The following is a 26,147-nucleotide window of genomic DNA, read 5'->3' as shown; positions in this document are numbered from 1 at the left end:
GAGGAGGAGTTTAACCTCCCTGGATAGTCAAGAAGGGATTAGCTTCTGACAACCATAAAACATGAAAACTTTGCTCTCCCTGAATAAGAGTGTATCTCTAGAGTCGTGTGAAAACAAAAGACAGCTATTTCACTCAGTCAAAATGTGCGTACTTAGTTTCACCAGAATGCAGAGAAAAGAGAGACGGGTGTTTTCAATAAAAGGTGTTATTTATTGAGCAGTCTTCTTCCTCATACAAGAGAAATGAATTGCCACGATTGTAATGTTCATGGTAAAGTAAAGTGCGTACAGTAAAAAGAGGATTATAAAATAACACTGTAAAAGCATTGATATGGTTTCTTAGCCATATGATACTTTAAAATAGATAAAATATATACATACATATATACATTGACTAATCGTACTAAACTGGTGCTTCTAAATACGCCTACCCCGGTGTACCTGACCTAAGCCTAATACGTGGGAAGGAGTAAGTAAGTAGCAGTTTAAGTTAAGTTTGTTTTGCCAAGAATCTGGCTCAAGAATTCTCTGTAGGGTTTAGTCAGTTCCGTACCTGGGTAATAGAAAGCAGGAGGCCTGGTATCTCTCTCTCAGGACTCGATATCCCAGCAACCCGCAAGGGTAGGCTGGAAACGCCGGAGCTGGATTTCTCGGCAGGAGAAAAGACAGCGTCTTTCTCAGCGCGTCGAGAAGGAGGGGCAGCGTCCGTGGGCTCTCGCATCAGCTGAGCTTTCGGAAGTAGATAGCTGCTCTACTCCAGAATTACCACAGTGTGTTTGCTTAAGGCAACATTGGTATATTTATACCTGAAAGGTGCCTGGGTTTGATGTAAGGTTGGACATAAGACGTCAATAAAGATGTCAGTAAGAACTGGCCGTTCTTACAGTGCTTTACTGGAGTTCTAGGACGAAATCAAAACAAAGGCAAGGGGGATGGAGGCTTGGTTTTGTTTAGAGAACTCGGTGTGCTTACTAGGGGGCTGGAGAAGTAGCCTTGCTTAATGTGACAGCATGTGCTACGACTGAATTATGGATATGATTATTATGCCGTTGTATGGATATTATTGATTATAACCGGACAAGGGCATGAAATAGGAATATCGATTCAGGTTTCCTAGATAACACACTACACCCACTCCACGAATTAATGTCCATCATTACTAAAACTTAAGCAATAGTAAACATAAAAGGTGCACGTGTATACCAACCCACCCCAAAATACATTTTTGCATTTGAAATGGTGTATGCGAAATACATGAAAATGATTATAGGTACTGTACGTGTTTCAAGCAGTGTAATCATTCATTAAAAAAGTATGCATATATATATCAGCATGAATGATTTGCAAAATTTACACATGAAAGGGCTCTTAATACAGAAAAAAGGTGCGAGACCATTCCATCACATATAAATACAGTTGCTGTAAATGTGCTAGACATGATATATTGTCCTTAGAGTTCCTAAAATAGAAGCTCTGTTCTCTAAGAATAGTTCTACTTCAAGCAGAGTACATGTGCCAAAAAAAGGTAAATATTTTGGAATCGGGAAAAAAATAATTTCGCTTTCAGGGGAGAGAGAGAGAAAAAAATATATAGTTCCAAATATGTTCAGTAGCTTTTGTTTATCAAAGCCGAAGGCCGAATTCAGAGTTCAGGGAATGCTGTGTACTAGTTTGGTTTAAAGGTATTCTTTTTGTTCGGGGGAAAACATCATTTCAGACAGACTTTCAAAAAAGTGAATTACCGCTTCAGGTGAAAGTTCGACCAAGTTGGAAAATGCCGCAACTGTGCAGTCGTGAGCATGATTGCTATCATCGATGACAGGATCAGCAGTGCTCACAGAAGGTCGTACCTGGGTAACCGCTGGGGACAACACGATGCATGAGCAGTTACAGGACTTAGCAAAGTATCTGTATCCAATGGTACTTCTGATTGTAGTGTAAGACAGACGTCCAACACGCATTCTTCTCCGCATAGCATACATCGAAGCACAGGTAAGATACAATTCTGCCAGATGGGTCTGAATGAAAGAAACCAGGTAATATTCAGATCTCTTAGCCGGGCTAATCCAAGGACTTTAGTTATGCGGTCCCGATAGCGTATAGCTAGGATCGTTTCTTCCATTGTTGCTGCAGTCTTGTCTGCGTTTTGGCTTGCCATAACGAAGCAGGAGAATAAAAAATAAAATGCCTGCTACGAGTCCCAACAGGAGTGGTAGGCCATCAAAGACAGAATGGACAAAATTAGGAAAAATGCCCAGAACTGTTGTGAAGGGTATTAACAGTCCCGAAAAAATTGTCTTAAATACATGCGGGATACCTCCAATATCGGACATATTTAGGATTTGGCTTAACATTTCTGCGAAATGTAGGGGGCAATTTGCTGATAAAAGGCTATGTATCTCTGCCGTTGTCCTTGCGACTTGCAGATCATACGTTTCTTTTGATGACGTCAAGGGCACAGTTGTCTGCAAAAGGACAGACTTTATTCTGCTTAAAGTATCAATTCAAATAGAAGAGATATTCAAAAATGGCCAAATGTTTTCCTCCCTGTCTGGAGTGCTGTTTGGAAACAATACTTGCATACAGCAAGTGACCATGGAACTTAAGCTAACTAGATAAGCTTTTCCTGGCACCATGCCACAACATCTGTGGTCCACTATTAGAATATAGCTCCCGTTAGAAAGCCGTCTAAAGAATGGCTCTATTCGAGTTGCAGGTGTGCCATGCTGGTGACATGAAAGGTTATTTGAAGTCCCCTCACAGGCCCCATGCAAGTTAATACCTTGACACAGAAGTATACCACTTAGTGATCTTTTACAATTATTACCACTAAGAAATACATTCTGTTCCTTTTCAGTATAACATGTGTGTGTGTAAGGTAATTTCCATGATGACTTAATGTACCCTTTACCCAACCTTTCATACTGGCCTGCTGGTATATATTCTTGACAGAATTTAAATTTGAAAGTTGTTATCGGAATAGTTATTATTCCGTGTATTATTCATTCAATGACAGGTCGTTCTGACATTGTCAATGGTAATCTCTCTAGTTTTTCAATGCTCAGAATTGTATATTCCGCTCCTTTCTGTGCCAAGCTGATTTGTGTATCAGTAAGGTTAAAGATAGCGAATAATGACGTTGTGTTGATTAAACGCCAAGGCACGTAGCCTGAACGCAGATTTTGTAACGTCCAGCCAAGCTGTACAATAGAACGTAATTGGGACTGACCATGTTGTAACATTAACAAGTCCTGTTCTATTATATCTATAGCAGATGATACAATGCTGTCCAGTGAATATATTCTGGAAGACAGAGTCCTTAACCCATTGTCCACAACAGAAAGTGATTTTTCCAAATTAATACGGTCAATTTCCCGTATTTTTTCTGCTGTTTCAATTTGCATTATTTTCCAAGCTTCGTTGTAAGCTGCATATATACTGGCCGCTATGAAACGTTTTTGACGCTGTTTGCGTGGTCCCATTATGAAATCACGCAAGTCAGCACCGTCTTTAAGTAAAGTCAAGTGTTGCTTAATTTCTGCCAGTGTGGATTTCTGTAGCCATTTTAGGCAGAGTTTTCCTACACTGTATGTTGTTACTATCTCTGGATGTTGTCTCTGGGAGTATCTAGGGTCTGGCCTGGTCAATTTGAACCCCAGTATTTTGTTCAGTAATCTATCTTGACAGTTATTTGTGTCTGTGGGCCAGATCAACCATTTTTTCCAATCAGGATGTGTTCTGTTTTGGTTAAGAATATGGGATACGTCTATCTCAACATCTGTAGTGCTATTATTGTCAGGTGTTGGCTTTGGAATAGACGGTTTGTTCAAGTCTTTAATTTTGGCTAGGCCAAGACAGGTTGTCTGTTGAATGGTATCATTCAAGAATATAATTTGTTCTGGGATCATGCAGGCTCTAAATAAAGATTCTATACCTTGGACCTGCCAATCTTTTGTTCCCCAGATGGTTTTTGTTTCAATATTGTTTTTCCAAAAATCAAAACCAAATGTAGTCATTTTTTCATAAAATGCTTCTGAATAGATTAATTTAGTGTTTGTCAGCATTGATTTCATTCCTGTCTTATTTAACATTTTGAAATAAAAGGCTTCTGCTTCACTTGTGTTAAACCCTGAGAAGTATGGGAATTTCTCATAAAATGTTTTTGAACTACCTTTTGGTGGAGTTGCACAATGTTCCCATTGATTATAATTTAAAATATTTCTAGGTTGAGCAGTTTTATGCAAATAGTGATGCGCAAAGTGGTTGTAGCAGTACAATTCGTTATAATTAGATGAACCCTGCAAGTAATCATGTTCTGTAAATTTTGCTGACATTACTAAATCTGACATCATATCATTAATACTTTCAAAGTCCCAATCATCAGAGAATGTGCTCGGCTTTACAAAGTCACTCAATGAAATTTTGAACTGGTGTGGATACTTCAAGAGCTCGACCGGGCCATAAATATCGTAATCTGTTTTGCCCCAAGCTACCCCACCGGGTATTGGATTGGCTGTGACATTCACGGATGATAGTTCTCTTTTCTCGATGTGAGATGACTTGTGTGGCTTTAGGACCAAGTTGATTTTCTGACTTGCTGTGTCCATTGTACTATATTTTCCCTCAATGAATTTTCCCAAACAAAGAACCATGATGAGCCAAAGCAGGAGGAAAAGTACACCTAACACAATCCAAAATTCAATCCATGGAGAAATCAGATAGGTTTCTTTTAGTTCATGAAAGAGTTCTTTTGCTTTGTCTTTAAAAGATTTTTTTGTTGGCTCGCTTGGATCCTCAGAAAAGTCATCGAAATTGATGAAGTAGCCAGATGCAGTTCTGTCAATTGTTGGAATCGCTTCCGGATTTTTATTTGCTTTTGGAATTTTCTTTGTTTCATTAGCATAGTCTGTGGCTACACCGTTGTAGACAGGTGTTTCTTGATGAACTGTTTCAATTTGGGCTTCAAGAGGCACAAGTTCCATGGCATTATTGCATAGTCCCTTTTTAATCACTGTAGGTTCATCAAATGTGATTAGTCTCTCAGTTTGAACCTCTTGGATTGTAGCAAGATTTGGTCTTCTGCTACATCTTGGGAGTCCACTGGGCCTACTACTTATTATTGGCCACATGATTGTGGTTTTACCAGGTCGATCGATACAACTTGGTTCTCCTTTTTACCAGCAAGGGGCGGTAGTACAACTGATCTTGTTCCGTTGACAGCTAAGACAGGTACTGCTTTTCTGTAAGAAAGCCCAAATTCCTTTTTCACCACGATCTTCTCTCTGACTAGATCCCCAATCTTTGGAATCCAGACAGGCTTTGCTGGGACAGGTGGTTTCTCTTCAGTGGCTGTTGGCTGGTGTTTTAGTTTTACGTTGCTCAGGTCTTTTCTTGTTTCATTTAAGTCCTGTTAAATAGCCAAACGATCTTTGATATCAAAGCATTTTTCTTCTACCACTGAAGTCTGACTATCTAAGTCCTGAATATGCATTCTAGTACCGAACAATAGTTCATACGGACTGAAACCTTTTAGAGAATTTCTTGGCAGATTGTTAAGACTACGTTGGACACTTGTTAAATGTTGGACCCACCCAGTACCCGTACCTAATACCCTCGCCGTTATAGATTGCTTTATGTCTCGGTTTTTTCTTTCCACAATCCCATTTCCCTCAGGATGGAAGGGACAAGAATACCGCAATGCAATGCCCATGCTGGTCATGGCCTCCTTATAAGCTCGAGAGCTAAAAGCAGGACCCTGGTCAGAATGTAGCATGCCAATTGCGTATGTGCCGATATAGACTCGCAAATCTTTTATAACAGTTCTGGCGTCAGCCGAGCGCTGGGGTCTACATTTTAAGTGAATCTAGTCTTAAATAACATACGTCCCTATGTTTCCTGTTTAATCATGCGTATAGATCGCCTTATGCTTTCTATTAGGTGTTCTGGCACTACTTTGGCTGGTTCGCCACTGCGATCTCTGTTGCAGTTTTCACAATTTTTTGCAAATTTGTGATTATCCACGCTCATTCCCGGCCACCAGTATTCTGATTGTAATTCTGTCAGAGATTCCTTGATCCTTCGGTGCCCTAGACCTTCACCCATGTGTGCGTCTGCTATTAGCAAGACTCTCCTGTTCGTGTTTGGAATCACTCTATCCCCCACTCCAGGGATTCGAGCAAAAGGAACGGAGTTTGCATCGATTATGTATGTATACTTGAGTGGATAGTTCACGGGTAGTGCTGCACAGTCGCTTTTTAAAGACGTTTTTACCGCCAGCATGGTTTCCCCGTCTATGTATTTTTCTGAACGCTTTTTTGTGGCTACGGAAGCCCGATTAGTTGCTTCCGCTGTGGCTGTCTCAGCCAATGAATTCCCTGCAGCGTGAACGCCATCACGCTGATGACTCAGTGTATGTATCACATGAGTCTTTTGTAGTTCTTTCTTTACAAAAACTACTTGTTCCCAAAGCGATTTTTGCTTAATTGTGGCACCTGTGTCATCTTTGTAACCGTTTTCAACCCATTTCTGCAAGTCTTCATTGTATGACTTGACGCAGGAATGCGAATCGCACACTATTAGTGTCGGGAATTCGCGATCGGCAATGTCGAGCGCCATATTTAAAGCTATTAATTCAGTTTGTTGACCTGAATTGTCTTTTACAGATTGTGACATTGTGACCAGTGGCATCAATTTACGTCCGCACCACCGGCATTTGACAACCTCACGTAGCGTTATAAGCTTGTTTTCCCCAAACTGAGGGCTCTGCATAACTGTTTGTGTATATTACGCAGGCGTAAAGTTGTATGGGCAGAATGTCGTTAGGCAGAGGATATTCTCTTTCATATGTTAGATATTTCAAATTTTTCATTTCCGGGTCAAAATAGTATTTCACTTTTTCTGTAGCAAGTGAATTTTCCCATTGTATCCATTTTGGATCTAATGCCACGGTAGTTAAGTTACATGGGCTGGTTAATGCATCGAAGGCTGATTCTGCTGTTAAAACAGTAATCCGTCTGCCTTGGGCCCGGGCTCTTTCTTTTGCTACAGCTGTTTGAACCGCATTTACAACATTTTTCGCAAGACTGAATGTTTTTTCAGCTTGTGAGTACAAGTGTGATTTGTATGCTATTGGTACCTTTTCTCCCTCATTAGAGGTCAGGTACGTGAATCCGCATCTTCCTGGGATGACTCGGATTACAAGGTTGCGTGTGTTATCGCGAGTTTGCAATTTTGTTTTTGCTAACATGTCTGTTTGCAATGATCTCAAAATTTCTGTGTGTTTTTGAGTCCAATTGATTGGTTTAAAATCTGGTTTTATTAATTCATAGAGAGGTTTAACCCTCTCTGCATAATTTAGAATGTAAGTCCTTCCGAAATTCAGGAAACCTAGTATTGATTGTAAGTTCCTCAGCGTTTTTGGTGCTTGGAGTACAGCACACTTTTCTAAGAAGTTGTCTGCTAGGCTTTTGCCTTCACTTGATAATTCATATCCTAAAAACAGGACAGTCAGATGGGCAATTCGTGACTTTTTAAAGTTGAATTTGTAACCCTCTGCTGCGAACCCAAGTATTATGGTGTTCACTCTTTTCAAGTGAGTATCCAAGTCATCATCTGTTAGATAGATGTCATCGACATAAGATAATGCCTCATCATCACACATTTGTAGTAACTCTGTTACCCTTGCTGAGAATAATCCTGGGCTATTCTTGAACCCCTGTGGGAGTCGACAGAAATTTTTCTGCGAGCCCATTATTGAGAAAGCGGTCAAATACCTGCTTTCAGGTGCAATGTTTTCACAAAAGAATCCATTAGAGATGTCTAATGTTGTTTTGTATTTTTTGCGCACAATGTTATTCATTAGTGCTGCACTGTGTGAGTTTTGTACTGCAAATGTCTTGCAACATGAGTTAAGGTGTCTGTAGTCCAAAACTAGACGATATGAATCGTCTGGCTTGGAGACAGGAAACAAAGGATTGTTCATTCGTGAGGTGCATGTTTCAATCACCCCCTGGTATTCAAGTTGATCTAAGATCTCCCTGACCTGTTTTTTAGCTTCTTGCTTAATTGGGTACTGCCTTTGTGCAGTTGGTTGACATTTTAATTGGATTTTGTGAGGAGGAGAGTCCTCATCACATCCTACATGATTTTTATATAAGGCAGGAGCTTGGGCTACTGCCCACTTTCTTGCAAGTGTATATTTTTTATGAATTGGAATGTGATTTGAGAAGGCAGGCATAATCATTTCTTCGCCACGAGGGCACTCCATGACAAACTCTGGTGGCCAGTCCTTTTCAGCTAAAAGGATGTCATAGCCTTTGGAAAGGTTATCCCAAAATAGACCCCTTATTTTCCTAGTCTTATCTCCCTCTATACGTAATCTTACCTCGTATATTTTATGAGGTTTGCTAACTCTGCTGTCTGCAGTTTCCACTTGAATGTATTCATTCGTGTCCACTGTCTCCAGATGATTCATCAGGATCTTGCGAGCTATGGTCACTTCTGCTGCGCTGTCTAGCACTGTCTGGGCCCACTCTCCGTTTTTCAGCTGTGTCCTCAGTATCTTCGGCATGTTTGATTATTTTAATGCTGGCTACCTTCTTTCTTGGAAATTGTAATTTTTTACTTTGATGAGCAGGTTCTTTGTCTTTGGACTTGACGTGCTCTTTCCTTTGTTCTGACCGTCCTCTTCTTTCCGATTTCTGCGTGGAAGTCTGAAAAGATCGAGATGGACGTGTATCAATATCTTGATATCTATCAGGTTTCTTTAGATTATCCCTATTTCTAAGGTTGTATCTTTTCTCAGAGGGCTCCCTCTGGGGAGACTTGTGTCCTTGGTCCGGAGATCTTTCTCTCCGCCGAGGAGACCTTCCTCTGGACTGGAATCTTTTTTCTTTGGGAGTGGATTGTTTATTTCCATCCCAGCTCTTTTTTGGAGTGTTTAGATTATTTTTAATTAATATTTTTTCAGGATTTTCAGTTAGTTGGGGTTTTACGGGTTTCCCACCCAAACTATCTCTTCCTAGTTCTTCATAGGATTTTTCTATGATTCTGGCAAGTTCAAATGGCTGTTCTGCTATATCTGTTTCTTTCAGTTTCTGGAGGAAAGTTATATCCTTCGTTGCCAATTGAACCAACTCTCTATATGCCTGTGTTAATTCTTTTATTTTAACTAAGAGTTCTTCGCTTGACATTTTTTCAATGTCTGGATGTGGTGTGTAGCTGGCTAGAACCGGCCACGTTGCTCCTGGTCTACCTAGTGGACCAAGCCTGGTGATGTGATTATTGTGTTTTAGGGCGCCTTTAAACCAGAGCAGGTGCTCTTGGTATTTTAATGGGATTTCCACCTCCTCGAAAGGGGTGTACTCTTCCGGAGGTTCCTCTATTTTGTGATAGTGGATTCGTGTGTGACAGCGTGTGCTGCTGGAAAGTTTATCCATGAATAGAATACCTCTGTCTGCCGATATTCATGTGCCTCAATTACGAATACGACTATACCACCTCTCGATGTTAGTCCATTCTCTATAAGTTTAAGAGTTATAGTTTTTCTTATGTTGACCGGAATGAGTATAGAATTCGGGTCGGTCTGTAGGAGACTTGTGTCTTCCTCTAGGAGTCGAGCTGCTATTCTAGCTGCCTCCCTTTCTTCTTCACTTTCTGACATTTTTACTGACAGAAAGGTTTTTGTTGCAGATCAGGTTTCAAGGAAACAAAGATTAGGTGCACAATATTTTTGGAACACTGTATCCTTCAACGTTGACTAAACCAGAAACTATACATAGAAATCTCTTCCTACTAAGTTCCAGCTGATTTTTAACCTTTTACCCACTCCAGACGTCTTATGGAGTATTTACGGGAAAAAGGGTCTGTGTGAAAAAGCACGACTGAGTTACTCTAACGTCTTGCGTTAGATTTATTGCCTTACCAAACGTTGGGCGCCATGTAGTGTAGTTCCTATATTCCCAATAGGTCTGAGGTTATCTAGGTCTCTACTGACTATATTAGACTTAAGGTTTGCCAGCTAGCTCAGAGGTCACTAGAAACTTTCTCGAATAAACGAGGAGGAGTTTAACCTCCCTGGATAGACAAGAAGGGATTAGCTTCTGACAACCATAAAACATGACAACTTTGCTCTCCCTGAATAAGAGTGTATCTCTAGAGTCGTGTGAAAACAAAAGACAGCTATTTCACTCAGTCAAAATGTGCGTACTTAGTTTCACCAGAATACATAGAAAAGAGAGACGGGCGTTTTCAATAAAAGGTGTTATTTATTGAGCAGTCTTCTTCCTCATACAAGAGAAATGAATTGCCACGATTGTAATGCTCATGGTAAAGTAAAGTGCGTACAGTAAAAGGAGGATTATAAAATAATACTGTAAAAGCATTGATATGGTTTCTTAGCCATATGATACTTTAAAATAGATAAAATATATACATACATATATACATTGACTAATCGTACTCAACTGGTGCTTCTAAATACGCCTACCCCGGTGTACCTGACCTAAGCCTAATACGTGGGAAGGAGTAAGTAAGTAGCAGTTTAAGTTAAGTTTGTTTTGCCAAGAATCGGACTCAAGAATTCTCTGTAAGGGTTTAGTCAGTTCCGTACCTGGGTAATAGAAAGCAGGAGGTCTGGTATCTCTCTCTCAGGACTCGGTATCCCAGTCACCCGCAAGGGTAGGCTGGAAACGCCGGAGCTGGATTTCTCGGCAGGAGAAAAGACAACGTCTTTCTCAGCGCGTCAAGGAGGAGGGGCAGCGTCCGTGGGCTCTCGCATCAGCTGGGCTTTCGGAAGTAGATAGCTGCTCTGCTCCAGAATTACCACCGTGTGTTTGCTTAAGGCAACGTTGGTATATTCATACCTGAAAGGTGCCTGGGTTTGACGTAAGGTTGGACATAAGACGTCAATAAAGATGTCACTAAGAATTGGCCGTTCTTACAGTGCTTTACTGGAGTTCTAGGACGAAATCAAAACAAAGGCAAGGGGGATTTCCCAGGTTGCTGGAGGCTTGGTTTTGTTTAGAGAACTCTGTGTGCTTACTAGGGGGCCGGAGAAGTAGCCTTGCTTAATGTGACAGCATGTGCTACGACTGAATTATGGATATGATTATTATGCCGTTGTATGGATATTATTGATTATAACCGGACAAGGGCATGAAATAGGAATATCGATTCAGGTTTCCTAGATAACACACTACAGGTTAAGTTGTGACGGTCATGGAGGGTAGAAAAAGGTAACGGAATGGTCCCTGTGAAGAGGTCTTTTACCAGGTTTATTCCCTTTTGAGTCCAGTGATCCCAGTGGAGCATTCTACCATCAATCCTCAAAGAGGGGTTTAGCCAAAGAGAGGTCACATTAGATTTATTAACTTTTAGTTTATATAGATGATCTAACCTCAGTAGAGCCCTTCTAGTGTTAAGGATGATGCATTGTGAGTGAGGTAGGTGTGAAAGATCCATGGTCAGGAGGGCAGGTAAGGGCATGTTATTGATGAGCGACTTTTCTATGGCAAGCCAGATTGGACTATAGTCTGGATGTACGGATAGCCAATTAGCTTCTTGTTTGCAGAGAAATGCTGTTTGATAGTTCCTAAAGTTTGGTAGACCCAGACCACATTTTCCTTTGGATAATTGGAGCTTGTGCATTGATAATTTGGGTTTCTTACCTTGCCAAAGGAATGTATTGAAGAGCTTATAGATTGTAGTCAAGAAATCATTAGAGAAAGTCATTGGCAACATGCTTGCTAGATAATTAATCAACGGAGTCACCATCATTTTCCATGTTTCGGCCCTACCCCACCATGATAGGTATTTAGGGGACTACCCCTCCAATAACGTGGCAATTCCTCTTATAAGTTGAGGCTTCATTAGTGTGTAGGATAGTGATCAAATATTTGTCGAAATCCAGGCCCAGATATTTGATACATTTCGGTTGCCATGAAAGGCCGGAGTTTCCCATAACCTCTTTGCCCCCTTGGGTATTTAGAAGTTTTACTTCCGTTTTATCTTTATTTAGCTTATATCCAGACACTCTGGAGAAGTTTTCTATTGAGGACATGAGAGCAAGTATAGCTTCCACAGCATTTTCGGAGACCACCAAAACGTCATCAGTGTATGCAGTAATCTTAACCGTGTCGTCGTTAAAGTGAACCCCGGAGATCTGATCATTGCTCCTAATGTGAAATAAGAAAGGTTCGATGGCAAGTAAAAATAGTGAAGGGGAGAGGGGGCAGCCCTGTCTTGTTCCCTGTTCTAATTTGAAAGAGGGTGATATCGCTCCTCCTGCTCGTACCCTAGCTGAGGGACGGAAATAGAGAGACATTACCATATGAGTAAAGTTTTCCCCCAGATTAAATTCATTCAGAGTTGCTTCTAGGTTTGTCCAATCAACCTTATCAAATGCCTTTTTGACATCTAGCGTAATAGCCACTGTAGGTGAGCTGGTGAATTTAGCCTTCTCCAAAAAGTGGGCTAAGACCCTAGTATTATCACTGGATAACCTATTCTTTAGGAAACCGACTTGAGAGGGATGAACAAGTTTAGGGAGGTATTTTTGGAGGCGGTTGGTGAGAATCATTGCGTAAAGTTTACAGTCTAAGTTGATGAGGGATATCGGCCTGTAATTTTTGGGGAGGGACGGATCCTTCCCATCTTTTGGCAACACTGCTATTATGGCCTCAGCGAGAGTACCAGTGACTCTACCTGCATTACTAAATTTGTGGAATATATGTAATAGTGGAGGAACTAGGAGCGATGGAAAGCATTTATAAAATTTAGCACTAAACCCATCGGGACCAGGGGCCTTCCCACACTTGAGCGATGTAATCAACCTCTCAATTTCTGAGGTGGTAATTGGGCTATTAAGTTCTAACTGTTCTGCTTCTGCAAACGATGGAAGATCGCATTCGTTTAAGTAGTCGTGAACTTTAGTGTTATCTAGATCTTTATTTTTGGTATATAATGCACTATAGAAGTTTTTGAAAACTTCAGCAATTTTGTCTGGGTCAGAGTGGGTTGAGCCGTTATGGTCTGTTATGCTATTAATCGTGTTCCTCTGTATTTTAAACTTTAAGTTTACGGCTAGACTTTTACCTGCTTTATTTGATTCACAGAGCTTAAATTTCCTTTGCCTGTTAATCCATATTCCAGCTCTGTCACTGAGTACCTTATTATATTTATATTTCTTATTCACCAACTCGTTCAAGATTGACGCATCTCGCCCACCTTGGGGGAGGAGCCTAGCTCGCGACCGAGATGGCCGCGTTTTAGCTCGGCTCCGTTCAACCACCTGTTTTCTTCGATTATCCTGTATTTCTCCTGCCCCGGGAAGCCCTCCTTGCGGTGTTTCGGTGCCGCGGGCACTTTGCGGACACTTACCCGTTGCTTTGGTGATCCTGGGTGCTGTCGATCCTGTGCGGTGGTCCCGCTCGGAGCCTTTGGGGCGGACTGGCCTGGACCTCCTGGCAGCGACGGGACGTGACGTAGCGCGATGGTCGGCCCTTGCTGGCGCTGTGGATCTGGTTGCGGAGGCTGATGTGCGAATAGGCCGGCTGTGCCCGTTGGCGGACCCGACTGGCCTGGGCCTGGGGGTGCGGACGCTGCCTCCTGCGGGAGAGCCTCCTCATTTATCCGGCTTGGTCCCCCCCTTTGTTCCCCGGCCCGGCCATTTTGAATTTTCCGCCCGGGCTCGGAGAACGGGGCCGGCGGCGCGAGGGGGCCTCCGAACATCCTTCTTCTGGTGGGTCTCCTTCCTGCCTTGGGGCGCCCCGCCGCAGTTCGGCTGACCTCCTTTTGCTTTGGTGTTGCTCCGGCCGGGGCCCCCGACGACCGAGGGCTTGCTGGGCTCCTAAGATGGCGGCCGACCCTGAGAGTCTCTGCTGGGCCTGGGCGAGCACTGGGGGCCCGCCACACGGCCCGGATGTCGGATCTTATGAAGGGTTTCCTGCACTTCAAGTTATCCTGGATGCACTATACTCCTGGCGGACTTCCGTGGCTGCACCTGTTTCCCCTGTGGAGGCGGACCCAATTTTTGATTTAGGCGGGCCCCCGTCGTTGGATTTTGCTTCCTTGTTACAGGGTACGGCTGGTGTGCTCCTGGTCTCTGTGCCTCCGGCGGAGACCGCATCCTTGAATTGGAGACTCTCCGGCGCCCTTCGTCGTCCTGCTTTGTTGCCTCGGCCGCTGGTCTGCGGTCCATTTGCTTCCTGTCCAGGCCTCGATGATCCTTTCTGTTTCTCATCGCGTCGGCTCCCCGGCCGGGACGCCTGTGCCGACCCAGCTGGGCTTGCCTCGTTGGACTTGTCTATAGAACTGTGCCTGCGGTGCGAAGATTGTCCCGTAACTTTTTTCTATTCTCCGTATTTTCTTTCACGTTTCTCCTCAGGACTGCCGCTGGATTTCCTCCTGAACCCTGTGTCCCTCGTCGTTTGGACTTTGTTTGTTTGGATGATTACAACCTTGGACAAAAGCGGACAGGGCTGAAATGACTTATTATATGCGGTAGTCTTGTTTTTGATCTATGACCGACATGTGCTGTTGTGCTGTTGCGTAACTTTGTGGGACTCCTGAAACTTTTCCTGATTTCGTTTAACTTCCCGTGGGCTCTGCCTCTCCCCTTTTCACAGGTGGTGGGATGGTTGCAGATTATCCTGTTTTTTGCCCTCTCCCGTGTGTGATGTTCCTTCCTTTCCCTGGCCCTTCTTTTTGCCTTTGTTTCTACCTTGCTTCTTTCTCCTATATTTCGGGTTCTATTTTAGGGCGACAGGCACGCTGCTGGGGGGTTGGCCGTAGCCTTCTGCAGGGGTGTAGGGTGGGCTTTAGGGGTGGGTGGGGGGGTCTTTAGCTGTTTTTGGGGGATCTTTTTCCTCCTTTCTTCTCCCTTTTTGGTTCTATGGCCCTTGTGTATCCCTTCTTTCGGGGCTCTGTCTCGTCATCTGTCCCCCTGGTGTCTTTCTGGGGTATTTTTCCGGTATCACGATGATTCTGATTTGCTGGGTGTGTTTTTTATATTTCCAATGTCTATTTTGTATCGGGTTATGGTTTTCCTGTTTCGTCGCCCGGGGGTGGGTGTTTGGATAAGAGTCCCTTCCTTTTCTTCTTCCCCCTTCCTTTCCCCCCCCCCCCCCCCTTATGCGGGGTTTCTTTCTTTTATTGGGGGTCCGTTTAGTATTGTTCTTGTATTTGGGTCTTTTTCTGTGCTGTTTGGTGGGATGGGTGGGAGCTGCGATGGGCGGGCATTGGACGGTGTGTGCGATGGCCTTTCCTCATGTCTGCTGTTTTGACCGGTGCTTATTGGTATGCCTATTTCGTGTTTGTTTCTCCTGTGTTTTTACGATCGTTGTATCGCTGCCCGCCGCGGCCCCGCCCCTTTGGATTGTCTCTTGGCCCGCCATACTCCTGTACTCCCTAACCCGTCCTTTAAAAATACGAAAACTACCTTTCTAATTCTTATCTCCTGTGATCGCTCTAAGATGCTTGTTATTTCTCCTGTTTCTTTGCCTTTGTATACTGTGATACTCTGCGCATTGCTCCTGACATTCGGCTCTGTGGTGGCCAGCCCGGTGGGTTGTAGGCCCGTATTTGTGAGCTCTTTCTGTACAATAAAGGTTTTCAAAAAAAAAAAAAAAAAGATTGACGCATCTCTAGATGCTATGTGCTTGCTCTCTAAAGTAGAGATCTCCCTCTCCAAATCGTCAAGAGTCTTATTGTGATCCCTATCTAATTTTAATAATCTCACCCCTAATCGTGCTCTTTAGAGCCTCTCACCTAGTGAGGTCTGACATGTCACCTCTTTTATTGACCAGCAGGTAATTTTGTATTGCTTTTTTTGAACAATGGGTTCAACACTTTTCTAAGATTTTTAATCCCAATTCTATTTCAACAATGGCAAGTACGGAAAGGACAGGGGAATTGGTGGCACCTCCCTCGGCTTTGACCCTCAGCTCTTCACTTACACTGATAGAGATTGAGGAAGCCTTAGGGAAGGGATTATCACTAAAAGCCCCAGGCCCAGATGCTGTCCCTTTGGACCTTTTTAAATCTAATGTTAGTTTGTGGGCACCCATACTACTGAATGTCTTTAAAGCTGTTGTGGTCGGGCGTATCCCTGGTACATGGGAGGAGGCAATTGTAGTGCCGATTTTTAAAAAGGGTAATAGGGGCGATCCACGTTGCTATCGCCCGATTTCCTTAATAGATGCTTCATGCAAAATCCTGGGTAGGGTAATCCTAGCGAGATTAGAAAGTTGGGCAGATTCTACAGGACTTATAGTTGACTCCCAATACGGTTTTAGGTGTGGAAAGGGGACCAACGAGCAGTGTCTCAACCTGGCACTAATTCTAGGCAAGTACATGAAGGCAAAAAAGTCCTCAATACATCTTGCCTTCATGGACTTGACAAGTGCATTCGACACTGTTTGTAGACATAAGTTGTGGCGGATGATGGATGACATGGGTTTTGAGGAACCTTTGGTCACATTGCTTCGTAGGTTACATGCAGTAACAACTGTATCAGTTAGATTTGGCTCTGGAGGTGAAATGACAAAACCAATTCCTTCTACTGAGGGTGTGCGTCAAGGATGCATTTTGGCGCCTTTTCTTTTTCTGGTTTATACAAATGGACTAGAAAAGTATCTACTAAACCAGGGTTGTGACTTTCCGAAAATTAAAGGTAAAAGTATTCCCATGCTTTCTTATGCAGACGATACTGTCCTAATGACATTAACTGGAAATAGCATGCAAGTATGTCTAGATGCCTTCAATACTTTCATGCTTGACCTTGACTTAAAAGTGAACTTTGATAAATCCTTTGTAATGTCTTGTGGCCCTAAAGGGTCAAACATTAGGAAGTTTGTGGTAAATAATCGCATAATTGGAAAAGCGGAAAATTTTAACTACCTTGGTAACTTGTTTAATAGCAAATTAAGCTGGACGCCAGTCATGAAGGTTCGAGCCCAGAGCGCGACACGGGCTATAGAGGGCATCTTCCGTTTCTGTAGCAAACTGGGGCAAAAACATGTTACGCACCTCAAAACCCTCTATACATCAAAATGTATATCGGTGGCCACCTATGGGGCAGGGGTGTGGGGGACTGAAACACCATCTGTGATACAGGTGGTGGAAAATAATTTTATAAAAAGGGTTTTATCAGTTCCCAAAGGTTGCTCAAACATCTTTTGCCACAAGGAAATTGGAATGGTCAGTGTTTCGGATACGATTCGTCTGTCCCCTTTATTGTTATGGGGCAAAGTATGGCAATCTGAAGACCTGCAACTTACTAAAGACATTATCACTGATTGCATGGCTCTAAAAAACTCAAAACAGATCCCCTGGTTGTCCTATGTTTGTAACATGTTAAACAAAATTGGATTGGGCTCCTATTATGACAATCCTGAAAAAATAGAGGGAAACCATAAGGCGAACATAAAGGCAATGTATTGGAAATCATTGAATCCACCATCCTCGGACAATGTTAATGTTTATGCTCGTAAGCTCCAACCTCAGCTTTACCTAACATTTACCCTTAATGTGCAATGGCGATTCCTACTAACAAGGTTTAGACTGGACATTTTGCATTTTTTGCTTGCCTTCCCGAAACAAGGGGGTTGGTGTGAGAGGCTGCCCCCTTGTCCATGTAATAATAGGGATAGCCAAAGCACTATACATGTGGTCCTTTTTTGCTCCTTATATCAAGAGCCAAGACTCCGGTTTATTAAACCAATCTTGAAGGGGAGGCAACCTTGCACCTATAAGGAAGGGTATGATTATTTGTCGGCATTATCCTCTGTAGAAATTTGCTGTGCCATGCTAAATTTTATCAGAGTTTCGCTAAAGATCAGGAAGGTCTATGGTTAGCATCACAATGTATAGAATATCCTCTGGTGAAAATCATGTATTTTATATTTTTAAAACAGTCATTATTATGTCTTTTTAAATTTCGTAAAAATGTGTATTTAAACAAAACTTTCTTTGTTATGAGGTGTGAAATATTGTATGTTCAGTACTTTTATGATCCATTTTATGAATCGAATAAAGTTTTTTGAATACGATACGTATTGCTTTTTCAATCGTTGTCCTCTGCTGCTCTTTCTTAAAGATGTCCTCGTTAAGTCTCCAAAGTGACTGTTGTTTGGTCAGTTTTATGTTTGATATCGACAGGGAGATACATGAGTAGTCTGATACTACTCTTGGTTCTGTGGACGTCTCTAAGATTCTGGCAGTGGCATTGCTTGTGACAAACAGATAATCAATACATGAATAGGAGTTATGTGGCGATGAATAAAACGTATAGTTCCTGCCGGTGGGATTTTGTAATCTCCAGGAATCCAGGAGGTTCAAACGGGAGCAGAGGTTAATAAAGGTTTTGTGGGAGTTGTTGCTGCGGAAAGCACACCTGGCGTCCCTATCTAAGGCTGTCTACGGGCAAATTGAAATCACCCGCTAGTATGTGTAAAGCCGAGTCTGGAATAGTTTCTAACTGCTTAGAGAGGTCTTTCCAGAAGTGTAAGTCATCTGTATTAGGTGCATAAACGTATTAGGTGCATAAACGTTGGTGACGAAGAATTCTGTATTGTCTCTAGTCAGTTTGGTTGTGACCCATTTACCTTTCGTGTCGGCTGTGTGTGAACCTATTTCAATGTTTGATTTTTTTAGCTATCAGAGTTAGGACATCATTTTTCTTGCCTATCGCTTCAGATCCGACAGCTTCATTGTAGAACTTATTTTTGAGTGTGTTAAATTGCTTGGCGTCAATCTTTGCCTCTTGTAACAAGACAATGTCCCCTTTTTGTTTCTGGAGATAGTCAAAATCTTTCTCTGTTTAACAGGATGTTTAAGACCTTTGACGTTAAGCAAGAGTATTCTGGTATAATCAGGCTGGTAATCCCGGACGGAGTCTTAGTTATGAGTTGTGACATCATAAGTGTATTGACAATATGTGCAGATTTGGCAATGTAGCACATTAAAATGAAGTACAGAAACGTGCGTAATTTAGACCCACACATATGTTCCAGGCAAGCTAAGCAGGTAACACCGTGGGCCACATCATGAAATGGATGCGAGTTAGCACAGTCTTCTGAATTATCATACAAGGCTACAGTACACAATTGAGAATTGGCACTTGAGCATAAAAAGTTACACATATGGAAAGCAAGTAAAATACATAAAAAATAAGGAAAAATCTCAAACCCCCATCCCAACCCACCCACCCCCTAGTCCCTCCCACCCCCCCTGAAAGTACCTAGTAGACATGCTGACAGTGGGAAAACAGCTCCTCTCCCATGGCATTTAACAAAGTCATGCTAGTCAGATGAAACCATTTCTATTCCAAAAATAGAGAACTCCTACTACTTAACTGGAACAGGAGCACCTTGTAGAGTGTTTACTGATACATTGGGTCTTATAGCTGTCCCTACCGAATAGTCGTATGAACAATAACAGGGTTCAAGACAAAAGAACGTTGCTAAGGTTTGATTTAAAACCAGTAAATCAGTGTGAACTGGAGACTAAAAATTAGCTAGACATTAGCTAATAATATCTGGTCGTTAATCTCTAAGGAGAACTGAAGAGTAGCAAAAAACAGCAATTAGGTGGCTCATTAGACAAGTGACCAAGTGTGGTCAGGTCTAGATAAAGCACTCAACAAATAATCGGAGTCATAACATTTAGCGGATAAAGAACCTAGGCAAACCTCATCAAGTTGCCTCATGGGGTTAAGGCACAGCTGCAATTGGGCTGAAATAAGAGCACATTATAATACTATAGACCATCATACATGCATAGATTAATTAAAGAGATACTCAGGTGCCAGCCTTGGAAGGACCCGGTGTCGTTGTATCCATTGAGAGCTCATCAGGGCCATCAAGGAATCTTTTCAGTTGGAGTGTGTAAGAACTGGGACCGCCAGTTCTCCGGGGGGTAGCATGGCTCGAGCAGGAAGGCGGCCAGGGGCTTATGTGTAAAGCAGCCACTTAACACACACGTCCAGTAAAACACACAGTGGCGCAATAATGGAGTCCACACTAGGTGTTGTATTTGAAAAATCAAGATCTTTTATATAGGCTTTCAATCAGAGCAAGGCATTGGTAATTCATTAGCATTTCAAATAAGCATTTCATTAAGACATTTCATGTATCATGTGCAAATTGCATTTCTTTTGAAGAGTAAGCATTTCAGTAAGGCTTTGCATTAAAATTACAGCTAGTTCATCTATGCAATGAAACGTTAACTGACCCCGCCTATCACATCAAACTCTTTGACAGGCAAAGGGGTAATGGTATAAACCTGGAGGATCCTACAAGAAGCGACAATTATAATGCATTTAAATAACACATCAGACCTCTCATGGTCGCTTCTCCTAGAAAGGAATAAAACACATCAGCAAGTACTTTTCAGGTTAACAAAGAACTTCAAAGAACACAGCCTTTAGTCATTTGTGACAAGCTTTTCTTCTTGTGAATGCGGGTCGGCTGCGACCCAGATCAGATCATCAGAATACTAAGGAAGCCCACCTCTGCAAGAAAATTCAGTACAGTGAAGTGAATTTCCCTCGCATTTCAGGCTTGTAAATACGGTGCACGCTAAACACTTCAGGCTTGTAAATACGATTCATGAAGAGTAATTCAGGCTGGTAATTATGCAGCACGTTGAATAATGCAGGCTGGTAAATTTGTAGGCAAAACGATAAAATGAGGCACATTCAGAACAGGGGGGCCAACAAGACCCAGTCACAGTTAACCCCGGGGGAGGGGCGACCTCGGGCCTCTCTTGGCCTACCGCCCTCCTCCCCAGGGGGTTACCTCACTTCTTCGGCCCTCCGGGGCCCTTGCACAGACTCAGGGGACCGGAGTAGGAGCTCCATCACGTCCTGGGCCTCACCCGTCCCTGCACGACGCGGGGGCAGTTCAGGAGCCCCGGCGCTGGGGCGAGGCTGAATTAGCTTTTGGGGACAACCGGAGGGGGGCTCTCAGGCTCCACGGCCCCCTCCGCATCGATCTTGGGATTCCCTCGAAGGTAGGCAGGGGCGCGGGGCGCGGGGCAGCAGCCAATCGCTGCCCGGCTTAGGCGGGGGCGCGGCCGATGACGCGGTCACGTCTCCCGTCACGTGATGAGGGATCAAGGCGGCTTCAGGCCTAGCGCGGCCTGTCAGTTTCGATGCGGCGGCCCTCTTCTGGTATACGGGGGCCGCCGAGGGGATCAGGCCAGATCGGCGCTCCAGCCGGAGGGTACTTCCAGGCCCAGCGCGGCCTATTGAGAATTCCGGCGGCCCTTTCCTGGCATACGGGGGCCGCCGAGGGGGAATACACGCTCCCTCTGAGGAGATTCCTGCGGTGAGTTGGCCGGGCAATAGGTGCTTCAGTGCACAGCGCGGTGACGGCGGGTAGCGCTTGGGAGTGCTTCTCAGCGCTATGGGCCGGCAGGGCAGAGAGGCAATTTCGATGATCCCTGACAGGGCAGGCAGCCTCAAACACAGCGCTGGGCAGGAGGGCAAATTACAGCGCTCCACAACTTAGTCAGTCAGAACTGTGGCAGGATGGGGCAAATTATAGCGCTTATCACACAGTTCAGTCAAGGGAAGACAGATAGGCCCAGCTGAAGGCAGGGGAGGCGCAGGGCAGGTCAGTCCAGTACCTTGTCTCATGTAGTAAGTCTCTTGGCGCTTGGATGATTCTGCACCCTTGGTTGCTTGTTGCTTGAAGTTGCAGAAGAGGGGGGGGAAATGAGTTGAGGGCCTGAAGAGTTTCTCCTCAGTCACTGCAGATGGGCCCTGGGGTTCCCTACCACTGGGCCAGATCAGGGGGATAGCTTGGGACACCTCACTGAGCTTAAGAGGCAGCACCTAAATCCTGTCACTCCCAGTAGCATAGGTTCCTCACTAGGCCCACCCGCCTAAAACTCCTGCGTGGGTTCCCCAGGTCAGTGATGCCCCAACTGACTAGAAAGTTTCCCTCCTTTTCCTTATATAGTGTCAGTTGGCAGTTGGCAGGGGCAGTTGGTACCTCCCCTATTCTGGAAGGTTCCAGGAGCTTCCCTCATTCTAACTATGGACAGGGGCTGGGTGGCTGGTGTTGCAACAATGTATGGGGACCCAGCCTGCTCCTGGCAACTAGGGTGCTACACTAAAAAAAAACATGCTGCAGTAGCAGGGGCCAATGGCAGCCATGTTGAAAGTAGAGAGAACCTGCACCCTAACACAGGTTAGCTGTAAAAAGGTGCCCGAAGACCTAAGAACCAACAAAAAATAGGTGGAAAAAATGAGGCTAGGGCGAAAAGTCACGGGGAAAGATCACCCCAAGGCTGACAGGTCTATGACCACACGGAATCTTGCCGGGCCTTTGAAGCCGAACTGATAGTTCAGGGAGCGTAACCTAGGTCGAAGAGCAAGGAAGCCTTTTCTAATGTCCACCGTCTCTTTACTGTAGTCCTGGGAGATAAAGATTTTGTTAGATTTCCATTGGATGTGGTTGTTCTTACGTATGAAAGACAGTATTTGTTCAACATGTTGATAACAGAGAGGCTTGCATACAATTGGTCATAGACCTTTTTGGTTTGGTGTAATTCTAGAAGGGACCCTGTGGGCTCGATCAAATTCAAGTGAATTGCTGAAGGATAAGTTAGTTGCCTGTGTGAACCAGGATTCCAGAAAAGAGATACATGAGCCAGAGGACTCCTCCGAACCCTCCGGTGTTCCAAAAATACGCAGGTTCCCTCTCTGATTTCTATCTTCAAGCTCCCAGTCTCCTCGTCGGAGAGTCGGTCGTAGTTGATAAGTTCTTGAGGGATTTGCAGACTTTTGTCTCTGTGTCTTCTAGACGGCTTATCCTCGTCTCTGTTTCGGATAGTCTGGAGTTGGTATCTCTGATGTCCTGTCTAATTGCAGAAATGTCTTCTTTTGTAGACTTCGCAAGATCGTGAACTTCTGCTAGTTTATTCAGTATTGTGTCCATTGTAACATTAATGTCCCTTTTGCCTTTAGTGGGTGAATCAGGATTCGGTGTGTCGGCCTTAAGTATCTTGAGGTTTTTTGCTTCCTTTTCACCCATGTTGTACAGGTTACAAGTACAGAGATGTGTTGCAAGCAGTAGGTCTTAGTACAAATCTGTTTGTCGCTGGAGCCTCGAACCTGTATAGCTAGATTTGGAGCTAGTTAGCTGAAGATAGTGACTTACAGGGGAGATGCTACACAACCAAACCTTAGCGCTGGTTAGATGGAATATTTATGGTAAGTGAAGGGACCAATTCGGTAAGGACTTTCCATAGAGGCGGCCATCTTAGGGTCAGACGAGGCTAATGTTGGAGATCGGTATCTTCAGTTGGCAGCCATTTTAAAGTCAGGCAACATGGATGAAGATGGTGAGGAAAAACACTTTTCAAACATCAAACATCAATGGCCTCGTTATTCTGCAAAGGGCAACATGCAGCAGGTTTGATCTTTGCCTTTGCCATTGAGCAATATCCACAGTCACAACAATGTGCCAATTATTTATATAATGTTCACAATGTGTTGTTGTTAAAATCCAATTCAATGTTCATATGTTGTAATCCAATACAATATTGGCCACAGAAGTAGTGGTTTGTTAGCATTCAGAGCAGGGTTATACACTTCATGATAGACAGTCTGCTGTGCAGTGTGCAGTGAGCCAGGCCTCTGTTTCCACACGTGGGTATGACCAGAGAGGCTTCACAGCAACAACGTACATCTGCTGCTCAGGAAATCACGAGAAAGCGCCTTAATGCGGTGCGATGCGCAATGCACTATTGAGGGGGCTGCTCTGCATTAGAAGAGTAGGGGAGAATGCCTAGAAACACTGCAGCAGGGCCTCTAGTAATCGCCGATTGTGCCCACCAGTTTAGGTGTAAGCGCGCGTCACGTACCAGTAATGTAGTCGGGAATCAGGGAAACAGGGAGATCCGGATTATCACGACGCGCTTCAGAGTCGGTTGCCAATCACACTGTTCTGGGCTCCGAGTACTCACCCGCTTCACCTCAGTAAAGTGACGCTACGGCATATTCAGCCGCTCCTTACTTGGTTGTCGGGTTCCGGCATGAATGAAGGTGCTCGGCTTTCAGGCCAAGCCGTTTCCCGCCTGGCAAGGTCCCATAATAGCGCCCAAGTTCCCCAAAAGCTGGTTGGAGACAGGTCTCACACTCCGACAGCGGCACCCGTTTCAAGAAGCGGCGCTACATCGAGATTGCGCATACAAATGCAGGAGAAAAGCAGAGCCACGGGAGGAGGTAAGAGCTTATGCCGCCATCTTATCTGGCGTCCAAACCACGCCCCATCATTAGGCATTTACTGAGAGCAAAAGAGAGAAAGCACAAAATGGGAAAAGAAGGAGGAAGAGAAAGATGGGAAAACTGTCACAAAGGGGGAAAGCAGGGACTGGAAAGAGTGAGATAAAGGAAGTAGGGAGTGTCCGGTGGTGGACTAAAGAGGTATGAGGTGGATTCAATTTTACGCAGCCTTGGTATTCGGCCCGCCAAAAATGCATCATAAAAATGGTTATTGAATTTACTTCAGAGATCTGTAGTTGATAGTCATAAGTTTAAATCATCACGAGAGAGGTACAGGGTTAATGTTCCTACTGCAGAGCACGACATGTAACCTGCAGATCAAGATTTCTCAGTGGGTGTTGCAGAGATGCTTTTAACATCAATGTATGCAACTACAGTTTATTTACAAAGGATCGCCTATGTCTTGCTGGCATTTATTGCTCTGCAAGAATCACTGCACACATTTATTTCTGTGTTTTTATTGTGTAGTAATGTAAAACGTCCTCATATCATCGTTTATCTCTTGGTCCAGTCACTTTACACGACATGCTGCCTGCCTTAAGACAATTCAGGCAAAAGGAGGGAAAGAGTTGGTGATTGTTGTATATGTATTCAGACATCTTTGAGTGAGGCGGGGTGTTTAAGAATGATCAGTCTATATAACTTTAGGGCTAGCGGTGGGGTCTCTGGTGAGGGGTCAGATGAGACAGGTGTCCCAGCACTATTTGTCCTGGTCCATCCTGGTGCCCCATGACACAGCTGCTGAAATCGCCAGGAAGTGACATGCACCTTGAAGTCATAATAATTTGTCCAACTTCCTTTCATTGAATAACAGTGTTGTTTGCTTTAAATGTTTGAATCAGATTTTTTATGTATGTGTGCATATACAGCTGTGAAACGTCGGATATTAGTGAAGGGGTAACTGCCAAACTTAATTAATAAATGCAATCCTTGTCAGGGTGAACTCTCCTTGTCACTAAGTTAACCTACGCTCAACCCCAGACAGGCTTAATGTAGGGCAATGTGTAAAGGATGTGTGCCGTACCAAAACAGTAATAAAGTCAAAATGTCAAACAATAAAAATATTAAACAAAGTAAGATTTAAACATTTTAAGCAAATGTATATATTTCGCCTTTAGAGATGGCTTCACAAGTTATCTGTGGCCAGTTTGTGCCTCCCCCCCTTAATTCACACTTAGGGACGCCACTGAGGGGCAGGTGTTTAGCCCCTAGTGCTTGTGCCCACCCTCATGGTGGAGGAGGCTCCTTCTGGTACTTTTTCACACCCATGGCAACCTCTGCCAGTCACCACTGCAAATTCTCTAACGAGCAGCACCTTCTGTGAGCAGGAGAGGCACCTGGCACCGAACACAAGACATCGCCCATGTGTATAATGAGGCTCGGTGTGTTTCCAGATCACATGCAAAAGATTATCATTAATGGAGGCCTGCCAGACTCAAGACAATTGTGCTGAACAAAGCTCAAGAGAAGTTTTAAATAATTAACTTAAAGAGTTTTATGTAGCGCTCACACGTTGTCTTGCGACCTCTAGGTGATGTAGGGACAGTTTAATGGGTACAATACCAATGTCTTGCTGCAGTCTAAAAAGTGGCACAAGAAGTGGAAAAGTAGCATATACTTATTCAGATTTATAGTTTAGTGTCTGCAAATGTTAAGATTTGGAATGGAGAGTAATTCCCATCGAGCCAGCCGTACAGTATGAAGGAAGAAAGTAAATCTGAGGTAATATGACCCCACCCATCTAAAACATGCCTGTTTCAGGTGAATGAACTAATAAGCTGTAAATGGATGCAAACTTTCATACTCAGGGTCCTCCAAGTTAAGCAAACTAGGTGGGTGAGCGGGCTTTAGCAGC

This window comes from Lissotriton helveticus, chromosome 4_1 (assembly GCF_964261635.1).
Source record: "Lissotriton helveticus chromosome 4_1, aLisHel1.1, whole genome shotgun sequence".
In the NCBI taxonomy this organism is placed as follows: domain Eukaryota; kingdom Metazoa; phylum Chordata; class Amphibia; order Caudata; family Salamandridae; genus Lissotriton; species Lissotriton helveticus.
Note: the sequence above shows the minus strand (reverse complement) of the source record.